Source organism: Solanum pennellii, chromosome 4 (genome assembly GCF_001406875.1).
Source record: "Solanum pennellii chromosome 4, SPENNV200".
Taxonomy (NCBI): Eukaryota; Viridiplantae; Streptophyta; class Magnoliopsida; order Solanales; family Solanaceae; genus Solanum; species Solanum pennellii.
Genome location: NC_028640.1, coordinates 66,471,003 through 66,478,259, shown reverse-complemented (window position 1 = coordinate 66,478,259; position 7,257 = coordinate 66,471,003). Strand labels below are relative to the sequence as shown.

The 7,257-nt window shown below is 32.5% G+C and overlaps 1 long non-coding RNA gene across 1 annotated transcript; it reads left to right on the top strand.

The window, feature by feature from the left end:
- The first annotated feature begins 414 nt into the window (after positions 1-414).
- LOC114076822 lies at positions 415-2,813 on the top strand. Its single transcript, XR_003577861.1, has 5 exons — positions 415-780; positions 914-970; positions 1,108-1,204; positions 1,810-1,905; positions 2,012-2,813. It is a non-coding gene; the product is annotated as an uncharacterized LOC114076822 (long non-coding RNA).
- The last annotated feature ends 4,444 nt before the right edge of the window (positions 2,814-7,257 follow it).

Below are 7,257 nucleotides of genomic sequence, written 5' to 3'. Positions count from 1 at the left end.
AAAGTTTATTTGTATCTTATCGTTAAATTCATCATTATGTAACTATGAAAATATCATTTTATGTAACAATCAATTTGATATGATCATGTCATTATAATATTTTTATTTTCTTATTTTTACTGGGTTCTTTACCTTATAATTCTTTTCAATCATCTATAAACACTATCTCTTATGCTATTTTTCTTCATAAAGTAATAAGTTTATTCGTCAAATAGGTGATATGTAACATAACATGTGACGTAGGTGTGAATTTGGATTGATTAAATTATAAACACAATACTATACATAATATTTTTAATTAAAAACCAATTGGGCCACTTTATTGAAAAAAATAAAATATGTACACAAATAGAATCAGCCCATACGGCCAACCCTAATGAAACAAAATACAAAAAAGACAATCAAACAGGAAAGTTGAAAAGGATGGACATTTTTAAAGATAATAAATCAAAGAGGCAACTGAAGCATCTGATAGCTTCAATGTTGGTGTTCATGGTCGAAGCTTCCTCTTCATGGATGATACTAGATCCATCGTTGATTATCTCACTGTCGATTTAAACTTTTCATCCAAGAGTTCTATCACGTGACTTTGGCATCTCGAATTGCTTCTTCTTTCATAGATCTATCATTCAATGAATTGAATGCCACAACTGAGATTGATACCACCATCAAATTTTAGATCCTTCAAAGATAAATTTAACTTTTTCTTATCGATGATACCAGATCTACCATTGAATTTCTCACTGCCGATTTAAACTTTTCATCCAACAGTTCTATCAGGTGAGGCATTTCAAATTGGTTCTTCTTTCTTAGATCTATCATTTAATGGATTGAATGTCACAACTGAGATTGATATCACCATCAAATTTAGATCCCTAAAAGATAAATTAACTTTTTTTATCGATGATACCAGATCTAGCATTGATTATCTCACTGCCGATTTAAAATTTTCATCCAAGAGTTCTATCAGGTGACTTTGACATCTCAAATTGGTTCGTCTTTCTTAGATCTATCATTCAATGGATTGAATGTCACAACTGAGATTGATACCACCATCAAATTTTAGATTCTAAAAGATAAATTAACTTTTTTTGAGGTCTCTTGCAGAAAAGAAATTACTTGTGTCATTTGCAAGCTTCATATACAACTATTCTAACTGCTAGCGGATGAATAGAGTTTTTCTCATTCAGTATCCTAACCAAAGGTAACTCTGAAACCTTCTTCATCAATTTGAATTTATTTAGCCTCTTCAATAATGGATTGAATCCGACTAGGTTAATGCCACCATCTAAATCAAGACTATCGAAATTTTATGTTGCTGTATGATTTAAGTTACCTGTAGTAGAAAAAGACTACTCTCAATCTTTGAGTCCTAGTTTCATACCATTCGCAACACCTCAAAGTACTCCCAAGGTGCATAGTACTTTAACCAACCGGAAAATATTTTAGACATCATAGATTGAATTGATAGAATATATCTATGTACTTCACTTTTGTATTCATACTACTTATTGACACTATAAACTCTAATTAATTTGAAATTTTGTGGAACCTGTCTTTTGAATTCTCATGTGTGGTGTTTTGTACTTGTCAAGGTTGAATATCTTTTTTCCTAAACTTGGAACTTCCTGAAAAGATTTATATTCATAATTACCTGCAAAATAAAAAACCAAGTTAGCAAAAAAGTCTGCTAGAGTATTTCGATTCCTTTCCTTAAGGAGTGTTGTACTCTTACTGATAGCACCTCCCTTGTGATATTGTTTAATGCTCTTTTTTTTTCTCTCAAAGTTTTTTTCTTGACAAGTATAGCAGGAAAAATTGTTTTATGATAACGGCAAGAAAGCTTAACATTTTTGCAACTGATGACATACACTCTTGACGATGGAAGACACACCGCAATTCCAGGTTTATATCTTTGACATTTCCTTAATTTGGATATTTGATCTACAACTTCATTCCTCTTACTTATAAATGTTTTATGCAATTGATTTGCTTTCTTTCTCTCTTTCAGATCATTTATTTCAAAGATTGTCTCTTCGTTTGTACTTATAAAATTAAGGAAATGCATTTATGTTAGAGTTTATTTTATGTACAATGTATAAAGAATAACATTCACTATCAAATCAAGTTAACCTATTAACAATGTGTAATTTTCATACCAAGTTTGATATGATAATGTATAAAATAGATTTTTTTTAAGAAAAAAATTTAGCAACCTTTTCTTTAAAATAAAAAAACTCAATAGAGATAAGTACAAGCAAAGGGAGTTGAACCTTTCCTTTCCAGTCCTAATGAGATAACAAACCTCTACTAACGAACAACCATGAAGAAAATAAAATTTAGAGAGAAGTAGGATTTTGTGATTACCACAGAGTTTATAATACACTATATGAAAATATTACAAATTAAGGTGCTTAAATAATCAAAAATATGGCAACCAAGAATTAAAAGTTTGAATTATCGGCCTCAAACTTCCTTTGTCAAGTGCATGAATTAAAAAAGAGTGACTGCACATCTAAAGTAACCTGAAGTGTTTTCCTCTTGTTTTCTTCTTCGAACTTGTCCAACTACACTTGTTAGTTCATCATTTCTTCATGGATTATTGGATCTTGTTAAAGCTATTGATACTTCCATATGATGCTTCTTTGACAGTCACATCGTAGGTGCCTTGGAACAAACTTCTTAGTCACTTTATCGTTCCAACTGTGTTGTCTTCCATATGTCTATTTTTTGCTTCTGTTCTTTCCATTTCAATGTTGCCTAGGCGAGATATACCCTTCCCTAGCCATTGTAAGAGTTAGTGTTTCAATTAATTTTGAAACAAATTCATCCGTTTTGAAATAACAAATACATGAATGTGAATTGTAATATTCATTTATTTTGATTCTATGTTATAAACATTTGCAAGAAGTTTTTCTTTAATTCTACGTTATGGGTTTTTGAAAGATAATTTTTTTGTTTCCAATTCATGAACCTAATAAATTCAATTAATTAAAAGTCTTTATCTTGCAAAACTTTTTATCCTATAAATTGAGTTTCTTTTGGTTGAAAAAGATAAATATTAAAAACAAAAGTACTTTCCTTTGAAAACACTTGTGAGACATTAATCAAAAGGTGAAATCACCAATTCAAAAATTGAAGAGCAACATTCTTGAATGCTACTTGTTTTGTGGCTTAGTTGAATCCCGAAGATAGAGTTGTTATTTATTCTTCCGATTGCTCGTGGGAGAGACTCCAACTATTTTCAAGAAATGTATTAATGTGCCTCTAGGCAAAGCAAGTTTTATTTTGTATTCCTTGTAATTTTATCATTCTTGTTCATTTGTTATGACAACCAAATGAACAAGAATTTCCAGATATGTATTACTCATTCAACCATGGAGTCAGAATTTACAGCTATGTCTTCTGCTGGAGAAGAAGCTGATTGGTTGCGATCAGTGCTAATAGATTTTCTTTTATGGAGTAAGCCAATACCACCTTTAACTATCTATTGGGATAATCAAGTTGCTATATTTCGAGCTTCAAGTGACTGCTATAATGGCAAGTCGAGACAAGTACGTCTCAAACATAATCATGTCAGGAGATTATTGGAGGAAGGCGTTATATCGCTTCAATATGTGAAGTCCAGAATTAATTTAGCGGATCTTTTATCTAAAGGGTTAGGCAAATAGTTAGTGGTGGAAACTTGTAATGGGATGGGAATAAACCATGTTGTAAATTAATTGTACTTTATGGTAACCCTACCTAATGATGTAATCTTGGGTTCCAAGGGAAAAACAAGTAAAGTTACAATTGTGAAGCACATCAATAAAATTCCCATTTTCAAAATAAAATGAAATAAGTAGATGTGCATGATTGAGATTTCTTTCTCTTCATCAATTTTAAGACCGATCTAGGTTGGAGTTACTAAGAAACTCTTGATAAATTTTTTCGATATTCCTACTGAAGAGAAGGATGAGGTTATATTCTCTTAATAAGTCTATAAATCAATTTCGATTGGAGCGTGTAAGAATACTCTTGATAGATTTACCGATACTTTGTGTAAAGGAGGATGAGATTAATTTCTCTTAATGAAGTTCATAGACTATTTGGTCGGAGTATGCAAAGTTACTCTTGATGAATTCACTACACTAAGTGCGAAGTGGAGGCCGCTTCAATAAGATTTTAACAGGAAAATCATAAAGCACTGGGCTAAAAAGGATTCAGGACACATGGCCGTAAGGTGTCAAATGATTTCGATTTTCACCGGAACATAGTGATATGCGTGGAGCATTTTTCTAACTTCATTCAATGAACCACTTAGTTCAAGATTTGTTCACTAAGTAGTCAATGATTTAGAAAACCTTCACTAGCTAATGGTTCAAGTCCAAAAAGACACCACTATTGATGCATGTTGCTAGATTAATGTCTCAAAATATTTTTGGATTTTTCAAAGATAAAATTTCTTGAAACAAGTGGGGGATTGTAAGAGATAGTGTTTCAATTAATTTTGAAACAAATTCATCCATTTTGAAATAACAAATACATGAATGTGAATTATAACATTCATTTATTTTAATTCTATGTTATAAACATTTTCAAGAATTTTTTTTTAATTCTACGTTATTGGTTTTTGAAAGATAAATTTTTTGTTTCCAATTCATGAACCTAATAAATTCTATTAATTAAAAGTCTTTTTTCTTGCAAAAATTTTTATCCTATAAATTGAGTTTCTTTTGGTTGAAAAAGATAAACATTAAAAACAAAAGTACTTCCCCTTGAAAACACTTGTGACACATTAATCAAAATGTGAAATCAGCAATTCAAGAAAAGAAGAGTAACATTCTTGAATGCTACTTGTTTTGTGGCTTAGTTGAATCCCGAAGATAGAGTTATTATTTATTCTTCTGATTGCTCGTGGGAGAGACTTCAACTATCTTCAAAAAACGTATTAACATGCCTCTAAGCCAAGCAAGTTTTATTTTGTATTCCTTGTAATTTTATCATTCTTGTTCATTTGTTATGACAACCATTTTATCAAAACATATCCTAGCATATTGTCTTCCTTGTTTTCATCAGATAATCCTCTTCCAAATCAACTGTATAAGCATTAGTTGGACTAAATCTTAATGCTAAGGCCTTTGGCTTGTTCTTCTTTGCTTTAGGCACAAATATAGAGATTCTGGACTTAATTTTCTATTCAAAGCACGTGGTGAAACCTGCTCTTTTTTATCAACCAAAGAGCCCGCCTAACAACACTCATCACCCCTTGTTTTTCCTCAAAATAACCAAATCATTTGTGAAATTAGCTTGAGAGAGTGAGATGGCATACCTTTCACCGAATCGTCGTCTCCATTCCCTGTTGACAATAGTATCTGTCCAGATTTTCCCTGATAATGACCAAGTGACTCCAAAGATTCGGAAGGGACCTCATAAGCCGAGGTGCTCAATGTAACCATGAGTGTCTTGATTGTTGGATTGGATTTGAGTCGCATATTATCCTGATTTTCTTGAATAATCTTAATTAGCTACTTTAGGATTAGAAATATGTAATGTTGGAGCCATAATATTACCATCTTTTCCAGTAACATTCAATAAAGCATCAAAGTTGTTAAAACATAATAGGACTCTTGAAGCATTATGAGTATCATGTCTCTTCTCACAACCTAGAGAAGTATTAGATATTGCCATGTTGCACATTACCATGTTCTGATCCTCTTTTCTACAAAATTCTCTACCGTTGTTTAAATCCTTAACTTGCATTACTGCTAATATTGAACGTTCACTGAGCGAGATAAAGTCATGCTAGGGAGGGCTGCACAGTAGCTTCCAAGGGAATCACTAGAGCCGCCAGAGCGAGGGGTCCCTATTACATATTTTATCAAGCTAAATTATTGTAGAGTTGTTATAGATTCAACAAGAAGGCTCAATCGAAAATGCTATCCTATATCCCTTCGTATTTATCTTTCTAATTAATGAGAGACAACTGACACACGATAATCACCCCTTCTTTATAATGCGATACACAAAAGGCAAGGCTACCAAAATGGGATAAAGAGAGAAGTACAGGGGGAGACCTGAAGAGTCAACATCAAAGAAGCTAGAGAGCCAATAAGAAGGAAAACCAAGGTTTCAATAACTGGCAAAGGGGCAAGTGCTACAATTATGGAAAAAAAGGACATTACGCTAGAGATTGTTGTTACAAGATAGCTAAAGTTGTTATAACCACTTCTACTCGAATAAGGCAAGATGAAAAAGAAGCTTGGGATTTTGAGACCTCTTATACAAATAAAGAAACCAAGCAATCAACATGAAGATATTGTCACCTCTCACACTCTTACAAGGAAAAGGATCTTGCACAGGCAAATTGTAAGTGAGAAATTAATTGATTATTAAAATGATTGGATTGTTGATTCAAGATGCTCTAAACACATGATCGGGATACTTCAACTACGTTGTCATGGGGGGCAAAGTCATAAAAAAGTTAAGGGTGTCAGTTGAACCCTATAAAATTAGATCTTGGGCCTACCTCACATTTAAAAATTAGCACATGAGGGAAGAACTTTCCAAGTCTATGTGTGTAAGCAAAATTATTGTTATGTTCCCCAACCAATGTGGGATTGCAACCAGTCTAACAAGACCAACAAGTACATATACTAAACAAGTTAATGTAATGCTAAATTTTGAATTAAATCAAACATTAGTCACTAATTATAGTGAGTCTTGGGTACCAGACGATTGAACTATAATAATAATTTTTAAAGATTCAGTCATATATAGTACTATTTACGCAATTTAAATTACTATAGCACATTTTTCTTTTTACATCAAAACCTTAGTGGAACCTGCAGGCTGCACACCATCTGAGTATGCACCGTATAAGAACCACAATTGGATGGAAGAGTTAAAAGTTTCCTATTAAACGTTCCTCTTTTCAAGGAGGCGAACCACCTTTTCTTAAATGCAAGGAATGTTTACCATCTTTGTTGTGTGCTAATTGACCTTCATTGATTAAGAAAAAAATATTAACGGTTTAGTAGGGTTTAGTGGGTTTTTCCACCAAATAGATTATTATAATAAGTATTAGAGTAGGGTTGATTAACACTTGAGGCTGCAACTCGAAGTAATAGCTCCATAGAGTGTCAAGAGTGGTGGCCTAGACCAAGGAGGGGTACTAGTTGTGACCAATCGATAAGAGTGGTGGCCTAAATCCAAAAGAAGAGTGAATTATTGGGCACAATTGGTTGCTTACAACTTGAATATTGTTATTGCTAAGTA